We start from the raw sequence: 20,565 nt of genomic DNA, 5'->3' as shown, positions 1-20,565 counted from the left end.
GATAAGAAGGATCCCTTATCAAGTTGATGAGTCTTCCAGGCAATTTGGTGAAATTGCAGGGCATGAACCTTGATAGAGTTATATGTTACACAATAGATACTACCTAAATAAATGCTTATTTCATTCTCTCCCCTTCCCTGATACACCTCAAATGATCCTAGACTGATGAGTAGTCAGTCAATGAACATTTACTAAGTATTTTCTATGTCTCAGTTAAGCACTGGGAATACAAATACTAGCAGAAAGAAAGACAAACCCTGCTCTTGAGGAAGTTATATTATAAAGAGAGAATATAATGCATAAAAGGAAGCTGATGGGGACAGAGTAGAGACAAAGATACACAAATATGGTAGACAAAGTTTGGAGTGCCACAAAACAGGTGGTAGGAGTGATGGCAATGAGAAAAATAATTTTCTCTCGTTGGGAGAAGATACTTAAGCAGTAAGAGCACAACAAGCAGTAGAGAATGTTGCTAATACTGGCATCCCAGATTAAGGACTGGCAGAAGCTATTCCCTGCCCCTCCAGAGAAGGAATGTCACTCTCCATCAAGACAGTGGAATTGATGATTGTCCTAAAACAACTCTCAGACATATGTTAACTTTAACTCTAGTGACAGAGTAAGTAAAGTATCATAAACTTTCCTAATTAGAAGGGACTTAAGTCAACTAGTTCAGAATCTTCATCTTTCAAATAATGAAACTAAGATTCAGAAAAGTTAAATTGGGATTGGGATTAGAACCTTGGTCTTTTGACTCCTTGTACACCTTTATTTCTACAATACTAAGCTATAATTATAAAAGGAATAGGTTATCATGTCCACTTCCCTTCATGTAAACAAGTCCACACAAATCATTTAAGATAAATATGCATTTTCCTTTTTTAAAAAAATGCCCTCACAGAAAGATATTTCTCTGAAGATTTTTAAACTTATATTGTCATAGCTCTTAGAAAGAGTTTCATGAAAAACAACTTTGGTTTGGCAAGAGTATGTGACAGTAAAGTAGAGATATTATTTCTTTTTCACTTAAAGCTATATATTTTAGAAGAAAAAGTACTCAAAGATGAATTCAGAGTCACTCTCCATATGGTTTGCTTCAGGTTATTTTCCATACATTTATGATTTTTTTGGGGGGGAGCAATCTGAGTCACATAATTACATGATTAATTAATCAAGTCAAAATACTTTAAACAGCATAAATAAAAAATGCCATGACACTGAGGGAAGGATTCTTGATAATGATTGAGTGGAAAACAAAAGTGAATTGGATCAGAAGCTTAGAGTGTCTGGGTCCAGCAAAAAGTAAGGGAGCTAATAAATAGTCCTGTCAGTGTATTTCTTTGAGGCCATAATTATTGTGATTACTCAGGCAAACATGCTTTCTTTTGCTTGAATTAGTCAGGTAATAGAAGGAAAAGTGGTTTTTTTTAAGAGCCAAGATTATCTACATTAGGCATTTCCCCCTAAACATTGGTCAATTTCTTTCCCCTGAAAGGAAGTCAAGTGGGATCAGAGAATATTGACAAATATAGTCTGAGATGCACTTGCATTATATCATCAACTATATCAGTGGCATTACTCGTTGCTGTTCTTGGTGGTTAGATGCACAGCCCTTTATTAGTTATCTATAAACTGAAAAGAAATTGATTCTGCAAGTTAGTTCTTCAGGGGAAAAGTAACAACTATTCTTAAAGGATTTTCCAAAAGAAAGGTTTATTTTTCCCATCTACTATTCCTGATCCTCCATGTTTTGGGTGCATTAATGTCTTAGTTAGAGCTACTTAGCTCTTTGTCCCCCGCTGGCAGCTCTGTAATCATTTTGTCTCATCCTTCTTTACCTAAGCTAAGCAATGGTCCGGGAACAGAAAGTCAGGTCTTTTTGCTTCTGCTGAAGGTCACTGTGAGTAAGTAGTTAGGGCAACTGTAATATTCATTTCCCCCAACATGTAAAGCATGATGACACCATTTTCTTCCCAGAGATGGCTTAAGATTGAATTAATTTGTATTAAGTCATTTGAAATTCCTGAAGGAAAAAAAGATGTCATATTAATATGCTGCTGTACTTTTCACTGCAGATTTATTAGATTAAGTGAGTGGGCCAGGAAGTAGAAGGAGGCAGGAAGTAGGCTTCAAGAAAAATTGGGGACAAGTGTTTGAAACACTGCTTGAAATAACAATCTTAATCCTGATTCAATATTATCCATCTTTAATGGTTTTGGTCCCATTGTTCTTCTTTCATCTTCTTCCTGCTAAACCTTACCTTCTCTCATTCTTGCCATCTTTAGTTTCTATTACTTCTGCTCATGACACTGGAGGAAGCTGTGATATCTTGAATCCATCAAAAAAAATCAATGTATTCTAATCTCTTTATTTTATTTTTTTGTAATAGTTTTTATTTTCAAAATACACGTAAAAATAATTTTAAACATTCACCCTTGCAAAACCATTTTTTCCCTTCTTTCCCCTCCCTATCCTTTAGACAGCAAGTAATCCAATATATGTTAAATATGTGCAATTCTTCTTTCTATATTTCCATATTTATCATGCTACACAAGAAAAATCAGGTCAAAAAGGGGAAAAATGAGAAAAAAGCAAGCAAACCACAACAAAGGTAAAAATACAATCTTGTGACCCAGATTTAGTCCCCATAGTTCTCTTTCTGGATGCTGATGGCTCTCTCTATCATGAGTCTATTGGAATTGGCCTAACTCACCTCATTATTGAAAAGAGCCAAGCCCATCACAGTTGAACAAATTATCTTCTTGTTGCTGTGTTCAATGTTTTTTTGGATCTACTCTATGTGGTCTAATCTCACTCAGTTTAGCGTAGCAAATCTTTTATTCTTCCTTGACTGATTTACTCACCTCAAGAGGTGGAGTATAGGGGATGTTCAGGGAAGACTACCTCTAGTGTGATGGCTACAAGTCCTTTTCAGATCTGCTTTCCCTAATCCCCAACTCTCATCAGTGATTCCAAGAAACTGAAGCATGAACAATGTCCCCACTCAGGAAAGTGTTTCAGCAGATAGGTTAAATCAGGCTCAGGGTAAACTATCAGAATCTTAAACTTATCAGTGATTAGTGTCTATCTACCCTAAGTATGTGAAGATTCCTCTGGTGGAATGAATGGATGAGAACAATTTATTTTAATTGCCATGAAGGCAACTGAAGTGGGCACTATGGAATACTTAGAGCTTGGTTAAACATGGAAGATGGCAAGATCATTCACTGCATCTTGAGCCATCACCAGTTGTTTTGGCTCTGTCTTGCTACGAAACTGTGACAAATCTGGAAGAGAGAGTAAGACTGACAACTTCCTGCAACTCTGCCTCACTTAAATCCAATTTATGCATAAATAAAACGATGTCATCCATATCATTTTATCATTTTTTAAAAACCTAAATCAAAATTCTATGGTGACAGACAAGTAACAAAGTAGAAGGTGAGAATACATTGGAGGCTATAATCACAAGCCTGCCCACAAGTGGTCCTACTCATCATCTTCAGTTGAAACACACACACACACACAAAAAAAAAAAAGGTACAAAAACTTCTGCAAAGATGATTCCATTTACCGTTGGTACATGGAATATATACATACTTACAGACATCACAAAATCTAGTAGACCTGAAAAACAAATGGCTCTTATTGAAAGAGAATTCAGCAACCATCACATCTAGCAGCTTTGAGTGAAACAAGGCTAACAAATGAAGGTCAGCTTACTAAAATTGAAGCTGTATACAGGCTTTTCTGGAATAGCTACAGTTAAGGGAAGACCATAAAACTGGAGTAGGTTTTGCCACCAAAACTAGCCTAGTCAACAAGTTTAAATGTCTACCAAAAGGAGTGAAAGACAGGCTCATGATGATGTGATTGCCATTTGCAGGAAAATGTTCTTTGACTATTATTAGTGCTTATGTTTTCACTGGGATGAACCCTGATGAGGTCAAAGAAAAGAATTTATGAAGACCTGAAGATTCTTATCATAAATATGCCAAAAGAAGATAAGTTTATAATTCTGGATGATTTTATTGCTAGAGTAGGCCCAGGCTACCAGACATAGAAGGGAGTCCTTGGCAAGAATGGAGTTGAAAACAGCAACAGCAATGGTCATTTACTATTGAAAACTTGTGCATCTCATGACCTCATCACCAACACTTTTTTGTTCACCTAACTGCAATAAAACTTCATGGATGTACTCTCACAGCAAACATTGGATTTGATAATTTTATATGATTGTAAGAAGAAGAAACAGCATAAGAAGTGAGTGACAAAGGCAATGTATGCAGCAGAGTGTTGAACTGACTTCTCAAAGGTAAATATTCATATTCAATATCAATGTGTCCCCAAGACAAAAAGAGCATTAGAAAAATTAATGTCAATGCTTCTTTGAATGGGAATGGTTTGTTGCTAATCTGGAGGGAAAGTTGAGCTAATACAACTTCAGTAGAGCAGAAAAGAAATGCGCAGCTTTCAGAAATTTGGTTTATAGCACTGTATTTGCTCATTTGGATCAGAATACTCACAAAAATCAAGACTAGTTTGATGAAAATGATAGAGAAATTCAGAAACTGGCAACTAAAAAATTAAAACTCCATGTGTTGTATCAGCAAAATAATTCCTCTGTCTCTAAGAAGGCAACATTTAATTTCATCAAAAGTAAAGTACAAACAAAGCATAGCAAGATGCAGGATTCTTAAATCAATAGCAACTCAGATGAAATCCAGTTTTATGCTGATGGTGGCAATCCAAAATGCCTTTATGATGCACTAAAGGCTATTTTTGGACCAAAGACTTATGGTGCATCTTAACTATTCAATGCTGATTAATGTTAAGAACATGATCCTATTAAGATGGGCTGAATACTTCCGTAAAGTTCTCAACAGACTATCACTAATCAATGCTGAAGCCACTGATCCTTTACCTCAGATTGACATCAATTCCTCCCTAACTGAAGTTTCACCTGAAGTTTCCTATAACAGCTACAGGGAACTTTCTCTCTTAGTCATTCCTGGCAAGATTCTTAAAGACTAATACTTCACCTGCAAGGTGGTCATCTATAATGTTCTTCTCTAAATTATAATGTTCTCTGGGAGCAAGTTTCTTGGGGGGGCTTCTGGAGGCAGCCAGTAATCACCACAAGTGCAGCCAGGAATTAAAGTCCAAATCCTTTATTGTCTCCGTCCAAGTCTTGTCCTTCCTTGGATCTGGTTACCTTTCTTAGAGGCCCATCTCTCTCCTTGCTTCCCAGAGCTCTTGCCACTAGTCCTTCGCCTCTGCCAGCTTCAGTCTCTCCTCCTCAGAATGTCTCCAACCAGCACAGAGATGGAAGTTGGAATGAATCTGACTCTGCCTCTGAAAGTAGTCTTGTGGACTTCTGACTTGTGAATCTCCTGGACTGAATCCTGTCTTGTGAATCTCCCAGAGTGCATCCTGGTTGAAGCTCCTAGCTTATATATGCTCTCCTAAAGGTGTGGACTCTAAGTACATCTAGAGAACTGTTACCCACCCTGCTAAACAACCATTGTCTCTATCAATTCCACTGACTTAGTACCTTTTAAGAATTCTAACAGTCATCTACTGAAAGCTAATGTGGCTTCAGAAAGGTCTAAGGAGTGATCTATATGGTATTTGCTGACAACGTCAGGAGAAATGCCAAGGTGCAGAAGAGAGGTCTGTACACATTTGTATGCATTATCAATGCCTTTGATAATGCAATGAGTCATGAATGCTTTTGGAAAATTATGTCAAAATTTGGTTGCCTGAAAAAGTTCATTCATACAATATATCATTTTTTTGACAACATATATGCCTAGGTTCTAGATAATAGACAATGCTCTTATACTTGCTTGCTCCCAGGCTATTTAGCATGGTGTTTTCAGCTATGTTGTCAAATGCCTTCAATGAGAATAAATATGGCATCAAGGTCAACTATTATACAGATGGAAAATTCTTCAACTTGAAAAGGCTACAAGGCAACACTAAGATAATTTTGCACTCGATGTAGCCTCTGAAGTTGAAATGCAACAAAATATGGACTGATTCTCTGATGCTTATGCTAATTTTTGCCTAATAATTAACATAAAAAACACAGATGTTTTAATAGCCATGTCATACCATCCATATGTGCAACCATTGGTCACAGCAAATGTGGAAGTTTTAAAAGTTGTGGACGTTTGCTTACCTTGGCACTTTACTTTCCAGGCATATACACATTGACAATGAGGTTGACACACACTTTGCTGAAACTAGCTAAGTGTTTGGGAGGTTTGGGAGAGAAGAGGTATTAAACTGCTTATCAAACTGAAGATCTACAGAGCTGTTGTACTGATCTCATTGTATGCTAAGAAACTTTATTGCTTCCATTTGAATTGTCTTACAAAGATTCAGAAGATTATCAAGCAGGATAAAATACCAGGCACTGAGGTCCTTTCTCAAACCAAATTGTCAATTTCATTGGAGTGGCCATGTTGTTGGAATGTCAAATGCATACTTTCCAAAAAAGATTATTTTATGGAGAGTTCATACAGAAAAAGTGCTCACATGATGGTCAGAAAAAGTTCTACAAAGACACTTTCAAAGTCTCTCAAGAACTTTGAAATTTTTTATGATGGGTCATGGGAGGCAATAGCATAGGATTGCCCAGCATAGTGTACCCTCATTAAAGAGTCTGTGTTCTATGAGCAAAGTAGAATTGAAGTAGCCCAAATGAAACTTGAAATGTGCAGATTTAGAAAATCCATCCCAAATTGCAGTTGGATTATTTATGTTCAATCTGTAGTAGGGTATTCTGAGTTCTTTTTATCTGATAAATCAGTTGAACACACTTGGCTTTAACATAGTGAGTCGTTTTGGTCCTTTTCGACAGTGAAAGACAATAACCAATGAGCCTTTAGGAGCAAGACTCAACTTTCTCCTCTTTCCTGAAGTTTCCAATACTAATCTCATGAGCAAGAATTTAGAAAATAATAATAATAGATAGCATTTATAAAGCACATTAAGGTTTGCAGGTTATCTCATTTGATTCTCACATCAGATCTGTGATATAGATATAATTATTGCCCATTTTATAGATGAGGAAACTAAGGGTAATAGATTAAATTATACAGCTAACATGTCTCTGAGGCAGTATTTGAACTCATGTCTTCTTGACTAAAAGTTTAGTACTCTACTTATTGTATTACCTAGTTGCCTCAGATGACCTTTATTCCTTCTTTGTTGAGGAAATAAATATTCTGTACACTTTTCTGTACTTCAGTGCTTTAAAAAAAAAAAAAAAGGTGTTTCTTCTGCTTCTACTTTTGGAATCATTATTTTCATCTCTGAAAACTGACATTGTTATTCATACTGGTCTTACTGGTCTCAGTCATTTAAATAAATGTTGAATTGAATTCTCTCTGAAATCTTTCCTTATATACCAACTCTTTCTCTATTGCTTAAAAATATGCTCAAGTTGACTATTTCACTTTACCCTTTCATGGCTTCAAATGATCACCCTCTCTATATCTTGTCCTTTTCACCACTAAAATCTTAGAAAGGATTAGCTACAGTCATACACTGCCCCAATTTTCTTTCTATTCATTCATTACCCAACTTCTTGAAAACTTGCTTTTATTTCTAAGGTCTTCAATAATCTTTGCATCATTAAATCTGATAGCCTTTTCTCTGTCTCTATCCTTCTTGACCATCTTTCAGTTTTGGATTATGCTGATCTTCTTCATTCTTGACTGTCATAACAAATGCTGCTTCCTATTCTTTTTCTTGTCTGTCTTAATACTTCATCCCAGTGTCCTTTGAAGAATAATGATCTCTGATTGCTTTTAGTTTGGTGTCCTCCAAGTCTATCTACTGAGCTATCTTCTTTTCTTGCTTTAATTTCTCTCTCTCTCTCTGTCTGTCTCTCTCTCTCTCTCTCTCTTTCTATTTCCCCTTTTCTCAGTGATATCAGCTTCTACACATTTGATACCCCAAACTGTATTTCTTGCCCTAATTTCTATCTTGAATTTTAGTAATAAAATTTGGTGATAACTAAATCCTAATAAATATATCCTGCTAGAGATATAAGAATCCCAAATTCAAAATTTCAAAAAAGAGAATCAATAATTCTGACTTCTTTTCTAATTCTCACTAAAACTAGATTTCCTCATTTTCTGTTGAAGCCCTTACTATTTCCCTAGTCATGGCATTCCATTTTGTAATCATGGAATCATATTAATTTTTTTTCTTTTTCTTGACTATCCTTTACATCCAATCAGTTGCCAAGTCTTAGGTAGAGTCTATCTCTACAATATCTCATTTCATTTTATCTTACATATTCTGTTATCCAAAAAGCAAAAAAAAAAAAACCCAATGTCTCCTTAATGACTATGAAATTAATTGAATAATTGATTTGGATTTAATTAATTGAATAAGCAATTATTAAAAGTCTCCCATAAGTCAGTTACTGCACTAAATAATAAGTTTAGAAAGGCAAAGACAGAATTTACCCTTAAAAAGTGGAAGTACTTAAGGAGGACTCCAAGAAGATGGTGGAGTAGGTTGGTAAATGTCAAGCTCCCCAGATTTCCCCCACAAATAGAACAAATTTGAGCCTTAGGACTAACATAGACATGGTGAAAATGAAGAAGATTTGGGGCACAACAGGAATCCTCCTGATACAACCCAAGAAGATTTAAAGAAAGACCCTGAGTTGGGAATTAATTCATGTGACATGTAAGTATCTCTTGGTAGCTCCATAGAAATATCAAGTGGGGTCTTCTTAGACTAGTTAGGTTTAGGAGAAACCATAGAGATTTTCATCTCCTGGACTGTTTGAGGAGTTTGTGTTTGAATCCTTAAAGACTAAGTGAACCTTGGCTGACTAGGAATACCCAGCTGTGCTGCTGAGATGCCATCTTGAGTTGAAGGAACCAGCACCTGCTGAGTGCAGAAGCAGTGGGGCAGGGATACTACTGGCTGCAGACACTTGCAGGAAGGTGGGACTCTTGGTGTGGGATTTCTGGTCAGAGTGGAGAACTGAAGGAAATCTTGAGGCACCATCCCTACATCCCATGATTAGAAGTGCTTACACTAATCCCTCTTATTAAAAAATTAACTAGTAAAGAAGAAAAAAACTCTACCATTGAAACATACTGTGGGAACAGGGAAGACCAGGGTTCATTTTCAAAGGAAAACACTTTTGTTTAAAAAAAAAAAGCTTCTACCCTTAGAAGTAATGTGAAATGGCTCCCTGCCCAGAGATAATTTATAGAAGTCAAAATAGAATTTAAAAATCAAATGAAAGACATTGAAGAATAACAAAAAAAATTCAAGAAAAACAAGAATATTCTGAAAAAAAAAGTTATACAATTAGAAAAGGAGTTACATAGTCTCAAAGATGAAAATAATTATTTGAAAATTAGAATTGGGCAAGGGGAAGTCAGTAAAGCTATGAGAGACCAAAAAATAACAAAACAGATTATAAAGAATGAGAAAATAGAACAAAATGCGAAACATCTTATAAGAAAAATGACATATCTGGAGAACAGGTCAAGAAGAGAAAATATAAGAGTAATTGGTCTGCCAGAAATTTGTAATAAAAAAGAACATTGGCCATCTCTAGCAATGAGATGAAGCAAATTAGTTCCAATAGAGCAGTAATGAATTGAACCAGCTACACCCAGCGAAGGAAATCTGGGAGATGACTATGAACCATTACATAGAATTCCCAATCCCTATATTTTTGTCCGCCTGCATTTTTGATTTCCTTCACAGGCTAACAGTACACTATTTCAAAGTCTGATTCTTTTTGTGCAGCAAAATAACCATTTGGACAGGTATACTTATATTGTATTTAATTTATACTTTAACATATTTAACATGTATTAACATGTAACAACCTGCCATGTGGGGGGAGGAGATGGGGGGAATAAGGGGAAAAATTGGAACAAAAGCTCAATGCAATAAAATTACCCATGCATATAACTTGTAAATAAAAAGCTATTAAAAAAAAAAAAACAATAGGGTGGCTCAAAAGAAAGAGTGGCAGAGTTAAGATAAAAAAAGTAATTATGTTATACAAATGAGGTGGAGGAAGAATAGACACAGGCATTAGAGTAGAGGAGGAAGGTTCATAGCTCTCATTGGTCCTTTGTTTTTGAAGAAGAGCAATGGATGCTGGCATATAATCATCACTTAATAAATTCTTTCCATTGATTCATTTCTCTCTAATCATTTACAATTCAAGTGATATCTCCCTCATCTACATCTTATAGTACTTATTTCATATTACTCATAAGATATTTGTGACACATTAACAACAAATAAGGAATTTATATATCATCACAGTTATTTTAAGTTTTTTGAGAGCAGAGAACAATTATTATACAGCTTTGAATCCATTATGGGATCTATTTTATTTAGCACATGTTTTGCTTATAGAATCTCAACTAATTTTTGTTAAATGAATACGTTAGGACTATTCCGACTTCTCTTTAGTTGAGATTTTTCTTTGAATTGATGACTGGATTTTAAAGTATAGGGGGAAGAAACTGTACTTGGAATTATGAGACCTAGAATTTAGTCCAAGCTACTCACTGAAACATTGAGCAAATAATTTATCCTCATTGTGTCCCAGTTTCTCTCCTTCAGTAAAATGAACGAGTTGGATTAAATAATCTTTAAGGATCTTTTTAGCTCTGTCATTCCAGGAGTCAATTTCTAATAAACTAGTCACTTCTCTGCAATTCCATTTCTGTCAACCCAAGAACCATGTTGGTTTCAACCACAGATTCTTGGGAAGTTTGTGGTTTGCATTTGAAAGGATAGTGGGATTAGGAAGGAGACTTGCTGTCACAGAAGGTGCTAATAAATCACCACAAAACTGTTGAAATTTGAAGTCACCTTTGTTTCCATAGTCTAAAAAAGACGATTTTTGAGGCATGATGAAAAGTTTAAGTCAGGAAAACTAACTCAAGAATATTCACAGAATAGGCTTAAATTTGTTCATGTGTTTGGCTTCAGGTATCCCAAAATATGAGCAGGTAAAGAAGTAAAGTAAAGAAAAGGGATGAGGTGTGAGAGATGTTGCAGAGGTATAAATAGCCGGATTTGGAGACTGATTAGAAAGAAGAATGAAGAGTTGATGATAATACCATGTTTACAAAATTAGGAGAGAATAAGGAAGGTGGAATCTTTGATAGAAATAGGAAGGTTTGGAAAAGGGGAAGATTTGGGAAAAATATTTTGGACATATTGACTTTGAGATATCTGGAATATCCAGTTTAAAATATTCAATAGATAGTTCATTAGAACTCAGAAAATAATCTATAGTTAGATACAGAGATGTGGGAGTCACTGTCATAAAAATGATAATCAAACCCATGGTAGGGATTTTGTGTGTGTGTGTGTGTGTGTGTGTGTGTGTGTGTGTGAGAGAGAGAGAGAGAGAGAAGAGAGAAAGAGAGAGAGAGGAAGGAGAGAAGGGGGGAGGAAGAACAATCACAACAACAAACAACAAGAAGAACAAGAAGAACAAGGAGAACGAGAGCGAGAGCAAGAGCAAGAAGAACAAAAAGAAGGAGGAGGAAGAGGAGAATTATGACAGAGTCTTGGATTGCATTCATAATAAAGGAGGATAATATGGTTGATGATTCAACAACAACAACAACAAAAGTTATGTAGCTAGTTAGCTTCAGTACTAGGGCAAATTTCCTGTTTTCTATCAAGTATGCTTTCCCTGTAGCATGCTTCCCACTGCCTTTCTTCATATAAAATATCAAACAAACAACAGCAATATGTCAGTAAGAAATAGAATATCCATACATTCATGGTTTCCACTAATTTAATCAATGTGTAAGAACTCATGGTAAGGGAGACCCATTCTCCCCAATCTATACTTTTAAAGTTCCTGGACACTTGTAAGGGACTTGCCCATGGTAACATGTGTCAGAAGTACATCTCCAATTCAGTAATAAAGACCTGGTCTCTAGCTCCTATCCCATGTTGCCTCTAATTGAGTAAATGCTTATAATGTGCAAAGCACTATGCTAGATACTGGGGACAAAAAGATGACAAAATTTTTCCTACCTCAAAGCATTTACATTCCAATGGAGAAAGGGAAAATATGGATATATAATATTTAAAAGATAGATAAACACAATGTAGTTTAAGGACTAAAAAGTATGGAGGACTAGGAAAAGCTTCATTCATCTGAGTTGGCATCTGAATTGAGTCTTGAAGGAAGCTTAGGGTTCAAAGAGGCAAAAGGAAGGAAGATTTGGGTTCTCAGTAATAAATTTCAGAAATTTTTTTTATTCATTATTTAAAAAACTCCCTGGAAGAGAGAAATTTCTTGTTCTCTTTCCACATAGTAGGCTATGCAGAGTATCAACAGTATCTATAAACATCTGAGGGAATGGTACTATCTTTCCAGGTGATGGTATTTTCTGTCTCCTCTCTTTCTCCTGTTCCCTCTCCCTTTCTCTTTCCTCTCTCTCAAAAATTGGGTTAAAAACAAGTGAGATGAATTCATCAGGAAAATGAAATCCATAGCAGGAACAAAAGTGCCCCTTGAAACCACCTACCTAGCTATAGTCACTAAACATATTGAAAAATAACACCCAAAAGTTTTCTATTTCTCATTAACTTTTAAAAGCCTACCAACTACGTGTCTTCATTACATTGAATTGTAAATGATGTTTGAAGAGAGTGATTCCAGCCTACTCAGTGCACCAAGAGAATATAAACAAGCATTCGGCAATTGCTTTTTCGTGGTGATGCATGCTGTAATATTTAGCAGACTTACTAGTATGAAAGCCCTTGAGTTGCCAAAATCTCAGATTCCCAAAAACAAATATGATATGAAAAATATGACTTTATTCTTTACCTTTAACTCTTACTTCCAACAAAAGCCCATACATAGATAAGTTTTTCTTTGTAAGATAATTTATAATAGAATTCTTTTTTAATAAAGAACCCTTCCCCATTTTTATATGTATATATTTTTATTTATTTATTTTTGTATTTATTTTTATTTATAAAACATGAATATACATACACATAAATCCATATATTACAAATATAAGCATTTGTCATATGTATCTGTGATTTCCAACAATAGAAATAAATTGGTGGTGGAAAAAACATTTATTAAAGGATATATATTATCACAGATAATTATTATAACACTATTGTTATAATAGTTATAGAGAGATAGTTACAGTAACAATATGTTACTATTGTCTATTTATCTTCATCTATATATTTTTTCATTGAGACAGGCAGAAATTCAGTTTGTTGCTATTTCCATCATTCTGCACTACTACTTATAGTTTTTATTATCATATTTATGTCTAGACCATCCTTTTGATGATTTTTGTTATTGGAGGAATAGAGGATCACTTAGTCATGTTTGCCAAGATGCTTTTTAATGGTGCATTTCTCACTCTGGATCCAAATACTCCCCAAAGGTCTTCAGTTAAAGTGGAAAATTTTGCAATTTAAGTAGCCTTCATTATCCTATTCTTTCCTGAAGATGTAGTCTCAACATGAAAAACCTTATTTAAAGTAATTGTTGTTGTTGAGTCATTTTCAGTCCTGCTTGACTTTTCATGACCCTATTTAATGTTTTCTTGGCAAAAATATTGGACTGGTTTTTTTTTTTTTTTCTTTAGATCATTTTGAAGATGAAGAAATAGAAGCAAACAAGATTAAATAACTTGCCTAGGGTTACACATCTAATAAGTGTCCGATTAGTTTTGAGCTCAGGAAAATCAGTCTTGCTGATATCAAAGCCTGTCACTCTTAAACAATATGCCACCCAACTATCCATTAAATGTAATTGCATTGTAGGAATTGCTATACCTCCGCTAATGTCTTCCTCTTGAAGTGGTTATAGTTCATTATGGTATGAAAGTGTTTCTATGTTCTTTTAGGTTATATCAATAGGACTCAAGCCCTTGCAGGTTTCACCAAGTTAGAAAGGTGTTGTAAATGAGTACAGAATTCTGATTTGTCTATGGCTTAGGAATAAGCAATAAGAATTATATTCAGAGAGGCTTAACACCAAAAGATTTGCCACTATGATATTTTGCTTTTCAGTGGAGAGGGAAAAACCACTTAAGAAAAAAAGCCACAGTGGTGGAGAGAGCCTCTACCTTAGTGACATCACCAATCCTTGAGTGAAGTACATGCTATTTCATAGACTCTTAAGGATGATAAAAATAACACCGTGTTTTCACAATATTAGCTCATTTTTATCCTCACAACAATCTTTTGAATTACATAGAAAATATATTATTATCCTTATTTTTGTATGAGAAAATTGAAGCCTAGAAAGGTTATATGATTTCCCTACAGTCACATGACTAGTAAATAGTAAATCCAGAATTCAAATATCTCTAATACACGATATTTGAATTCTGGATTTACTATTTACTAATCATGTAACTGCAGTGAAATCATATAACTTTTTTTGTCATGTATAATTTTTTGTCCCATCTCTCTAGGATATGAGGCATCTGAGTAGCATAGTAGCAAACTTCAAAGTTTGCTTGAGGACCAGCTATGTACTGGCAAGTCAGTAACTACCATATAACACAGTACCTACAACATGATAGGTGCTTAATATATGCTTGTTGATGCACAATTCTGTCTGCCTAAGTTTCCTCATTTGTGAAATGGGAAAAATAATAGCACCTACCTCCAATGGTTGTTGTAAAATCAAATGAGATAATATATGTAAAGCATTTTTTAAAGCCTTCTTTTATAGGCAGTTACAGATATTATATGGAAAGAGCATCTATTCCCTGAAGAGCATTGTACCTAAAATAAGGAAGACCTGAGTTCAAACCTGCCTTTAGGCATTGACTAGCTAGATAACTCTGGGCAAATCACTTAAACTCTACTTGTCTCAGTTTCCTCATTTGTAAGATGATGATAATAATATAACTTTAAGGGTTATTGTGAGGTCAAAAAGAGATATTTATAAAGTGCTTTGCAAACATCAAATGTAGAATTATATTTTGCAAAAATATATAATAGATATTGTATTTCTTATCTTCTCAAGTAGGTGGGGAAGGTGATAAAGGGAGAGAATTTGGAACTGAAAATAAATTTTAAAAAATAACTGTTAATGTTTGTTATTACTGTTATTACTTGATTCTGAGCTTGAGGGCAGAGTCTATGTCTTATTTAATTTATGCCTCTGTTTTAGACCATTTCTTAATTCTTTGCACTTAGCAACTATTGAATAAGTGTCTATTGACATAGGAAAAAATACATTTCTGGATCTGAATCCAATGTTCTTTCCATTATGCAATACCATACTTATCACAGTCATTGAAGTAGAAAGGAAAAATCATCCATGTTATCTTGCTTAAATCACAAATCCCATCAACAACTCCTGACTCATTCATTCATCTAGTCATCATACATACAAATTCCACTGAGACTCTCATTCACTACCTTTAAGATAGCAGAGCCTACTTCCATGGTATAGGTCTCATTCTGAAGTTCCTTGTATTGAGCTGAAATATCTCTTCTAGCAAGTTTTATTTTGCTGTTAGTTTGTTCCCAACTCTCTTAAGCAGAAAAAGTCTAATTCCCTCTTCATAGGTATCCAGCTTTCCCAGAAGATTTGCATGCTCTTGCCTCAATGTGATTCTGGATTGGTGGAAAAAATGATGTATAGAAGAGATATTGGAGAGGAGAGATATTCTTCATTCCTGATTCAAGAAAGAGACCAAATGTAGTTCCAGACTCTCTTCAGGGAGACAACTATGGAGAAAGAGAATATACTTTGGAAGACAAGATATGTAAGATAAAGTTGGTGCCTCAATATGTCCCTGTTCAACACATGCAGCTTCTCTTATCTAGAGAATTGGGGAATTTGGGAATTTTCTTCTTGGGCAAGATCTAGACCTCTCTCTCTTAGCTGAACTGAGATACTTCCTACTCAGCCTTCATTCCCTCTGTATTTTCTGATATGTTTTCATATATATAACTTCTTTGATTTTTTTATCACCTCCTTGCCTAAATTATTTTTAGTAAATAGAATTTGGTGGGAAGGAACTAGGGTTTGAAATGCCCAGGCATTTGAGATAAGCATCTGGAGTTTTATGATACACTGTGATGTGAAAGTGGCCAGAGCTTTGAGGTCCCAATTTTCTCAGTTCCCATGGGACAAGGAGGTATAACATAACAACTCAGGGAAACCAAAGCCCAATGATTCAGGGAAATTGAGGTACAGCACTACATATATGACAAACTTTCAAATACTGAAAATAGCTAATACATTTCCTTTAGTCTTTTCTAAGTTCAGCACATCCTGTTCCTTTAACTTAGTTTCATTTCATATTTTTTCTAGCACCTTCACCATCCTGCTCTCCATCTGTTGGATGTTCTCTAAGTTGTCAATATATTTCCTTAAATGTGGAACCCAGAACTGGACAGGTAAAATGAGCTGAAGAAGGAAATGGCAAACCACTCCAGTACCTTTTCCAAGAATTGTATAACAAAAGAGTGTAGTAGATTTTTTTGTTTTTGTTTTTACTTTACAATCTGTTGATTGATGTTGACTTTCAGTCTACTAAATAAAACATGTACATCTTTTTCAGATTAACTGTTTTTCAATTATATCCCCTCTCATGTTTGATTTTGGAAGTTTTGTAGGAATTGAATTTATTCCCACTGTCATCTTGTTAGATTTTTAACTTAAGTCCTAGTATTCCATTTTCTTTTTAGATCATAATAATGTAATTCAGTATATATTAGCTACTCTTCCTAGTTTGGTGTCATTTACAAATTTGGTAATTATGCCATCTATTACTTTATTCAAATCACTGAATTTGATACCTTGAAATTCCTTTTATTTAAAGGAGTGAAACTCTCAGCTCCTGGAATGTGAAATGCTACCCAGAAACTCTAATACCATTTGTACTAATCTTTAGTCCCAAAGATCCTTAGGCTACAAGAAAAAAGTGGATAATTCTGGACAGCACACACTAATGTTTATTAATTTTCATAGAGATTACCAAGCAACTATATGCACCTAAACTGTGACTACAGGCCAAGGCCCATGTTCAGTTTAAGTACTTATAAAAGTATTTATCTAGCTGCTGGGGTTAGAAGATATGATCTTGTCCTCAAGAAACTTTTACCCTGATAGTGCTAATAAAGCTAAGAATGATTAAAAATAAAATATATTCACAGAACTAGAACTAAGATACATTTTTGGTCAAATGAGATAAATTATATAATACACCTTTACAATCAAAACATGTAGTTAACAATTTTATTATTGTTGTTAATACTATTATTTTTGTTTCATGCTTAAAAACCACTTCATTATATTTCTCAGCATTAGAATGTTGATTACAGACTTGCTTGAGAAAACTTCCATATATACTACTATTCCAAAGCATTGTTTTCTGATACTCTTTCCCCCATAATCATTTATCTTAAAATTTCATCCAAAGCAGGAAAGTTACTTCTATTTATTGTTTCTAAAAGTTTTTTTTTTTAATTCATGGGCATAATTTCTGGTAAAAGCAAAGCTAGAAAAGAATTTCCCATTAAAGAAGGAGGCGATAATAGTTCATATTTTAAAATCAGCTTGTGGAACATGTTATTATCAGGGCCATACCTAGATAATGAGATATTCTTATTCTTAAATTGAGTAAAGTTAGCCAGCATTTATGAAGTATAGTAATGTGCCAGGCACTGTATTAAGCTCTGAAGATAACAACAAAAACTAATAAATAATCCCTGCCCTCAAGGAGTTCACAGTTTCTTAGAGTCTGATAAGGCATTCCAAATTCAACACCATGATTTCTTTAAAGAAGGAAAATAAATGTTTGCTTGCAGCTGTTCCTTTTTTCAATGTATAACAATTGGTGAACACAACTACTGTCTCTAGGGCTTAAATGAAGCTTTACTTCAGATCTAATACTTCTTTGAGGGTGACTTGAATTGGAGAAGGAAGAATGACATACATTTCTGTCAAATATGGAAGCCAACTTTTTCTAGCATCATCTACACAGCAACACACCTCCCGTGTTTGAAGTGGAACTTGGTGAATGCCTGAACAAAATAGTCTAACGAGCCTAAGACTTTTGTGTCTTTTGGGAATGCGTTGACACTGCCAGACGTTTTCTTTTTCTTTTATTGGAGTACAGATCTCTCTCATTACTGCCCACAGAGACTATGTCATTGTAGCCTTATCTCTCACTAGAGATTAAGAAAACTTTTCTGTGTGGAGGGGATTGCTGATCAGTCAGCAAAAACTATCAAAGCATCAGTCACCCAGCAACTTAGCCAACAAACAAAACACAATTTTCCCAGTCAGTCTCCTCTTTGCCTTCGGGATTGGGGACTCAGAGTCTTAGAATTTTCCCTTGTGACCTTACAACATGCCATGGAAGCATTCCACAAAGCAGCTACTCAAAGGATCCTTTCTCCATTTGATTTTTGTTTTTTTTTATGCTTAACATGATCTTGGAACTACAAAATCATTCTTGTGCTCCCTCATTATTTCATTATCTTTTCCCTTATTTTTCTTCCTCAATTCACTCATTTAAAAGATTGATAATATGACACATGTGTGTTTCCTGGCTTTTTTAAAAAACCTGATCTAACATCCTAGAGAATTATCACTCTAGACTGAATAAATACAATATCAAACATTCAAGTGTGAACAAGATTAGGGATAGGGACTGAATCCATTATTTCTTTGGTAAAAGGAACTCCTTCCTAGTAAAACATGCAATTCCTAGTATTCTAGAGCTCCCTAGAGCTGGTATGTGTTAGAACTTAATCTTGGACCTAGGTCTTACTGGCTTATAAAACTTTTTCTCTCTACTTTACTATACTGCTTTTATCCAGTACACAATGCTGAACTAATTACAAGTAAATCTCAATGGAGTTGAAGTTTAATTAAGTTAAAAACAAAGCTATCTCATTTTATAAACCTTTATGGGAGAATTTTTTGTCAATTGAATAATACTTCAGCAGTCTACAAATAGTGAGAAGAACTGAGTTCTAACCTGGAAAAGAAAATGTTCAGTGGCATGTGATACCAAGTATGATTTTCCAGTTGTCTGGTCTGTTATAACCCTTGCTCATGGTTTGGCCATGGTGGCCAAAAGTTCAGTATCATCAACGTTTATTGAATTCCTATGTATTGCATTGAGGGTAACACCTTTCCTATCTTTGGGGAACATACAATTTAACCAATATTGAGATAACTGACAGAAGCAAATAGATAGGAGGTATCATGACACAGGAGATAAAAGTATTGTATTTGGAATCAAAGCAATCCAAGTTCAAATCCTCACTGGCATTCAGTGTATAATTATGGGCAAAACCCTTGTTTATCAATTTATTAAACAATCATGAAGATATTTTTAGTATCTGCAAGAAAGTCTTACCATCAAGAACTGACATTTTACTAAGTGCATACAACTACTTTGCATAAAACACTTTTAGGTATTGAGGAAGACTCAAAGTTAAGAAAGACAGCCCAGTAAGTAGAAGCTATGGGACTTAATAATTACATTAGAAAATAGTACAAACGAAATGCATTGAGAGAAATAAACATAATTCATTTTCTGTCCATTTTCAAGAGGGCTTGGAACAAAATTTTGAAGATCACAAACATTATTTATATAAAGAAGGCCTTCTTTAGAGTAATGCATTATGAGGGAAATTAGGCAGTGATGATCCAAAGCTGACTCGAAAGAGAAAAGCCATTCAGCTAAATGAGGCCTTGAGAAATCCAGGTCTATGTAGGCAACAGATCCTCAGTGAAGTTAGTGACCAAACGTTGGTGCTATTAATAAACTAACTCAAGAACAAAGGGAAACACTAAACAGGAGGAGCCCATCACATACTTAGAACTGAGTGAGGTGGATCAAAAAAAAAAAAAAAACCCAAAACTGCTTCTTCACTAGAGAAGTCAGATTTTGAATGAAGATTAAATTTGTCAGTTCAGTTTTGAAGATTCTGGGCCCTGTATTCTTGGATTCAAATGTAGTTCCTCATCTAATAACAGAGCCAGAGCAAAGTTTCTAGAAATACCAAACAATCATTTCCTAGGCAAATTATAAAAGATTTACAGTTATTGAAAATTGTTATGATATTCATGCCAGCTTCTGAAATGGGTCTGATGAGTTTAGTGGGATAAAATGCAAAGAATTTCATTGTATTTTTAGGACTAGGATGGAGGCATGATGATTTTTTAAAGGAACTTTGAAATAGAATTAAGGCTTTTCATCCACATTTCATTGATAGACAAAGATATTTTGTGCTAGCCATTGCCTAAATATTCCTGTTTTTTTTTTTTAAGAAAACAGGTATTTTTGGTAGACCAATGCTACACTTACATATGGTAAATAGAATCGACTTCAGTGAAGTCTCAGAGAATCAGATGTGTTTTGGATGATTTGATTGCAGTCACTTACACAATAGCTGAATTTTTGTAGATAGTCTTAGTTTTAGAGTCAGTATAGAATACACTATAAGGTCAAATCTAAAATTCATACCCTGGGATCTAAAATGTTCATCTACATGTTTTTTTGTGCTACATCA

The sequence above is a fragment of the Antechinus flavipes genome, chromosome 1, assembly GCF_016432865.1.
Source record: "Antechinus flavipes isolate AdamAnt ecotype Samford, QLD, Australia chromosome 1, AdamAnt_v2, whole genome shotgun sequence".
NCBI lineage: Eukaryota > Metazoa > Chordata > Mammalia > Dasyuromorphia > Dasyuridae > Antechinus > Antechinus flavipes.
Note: the sequence above shows the minus strand (reverse complement) of the source record.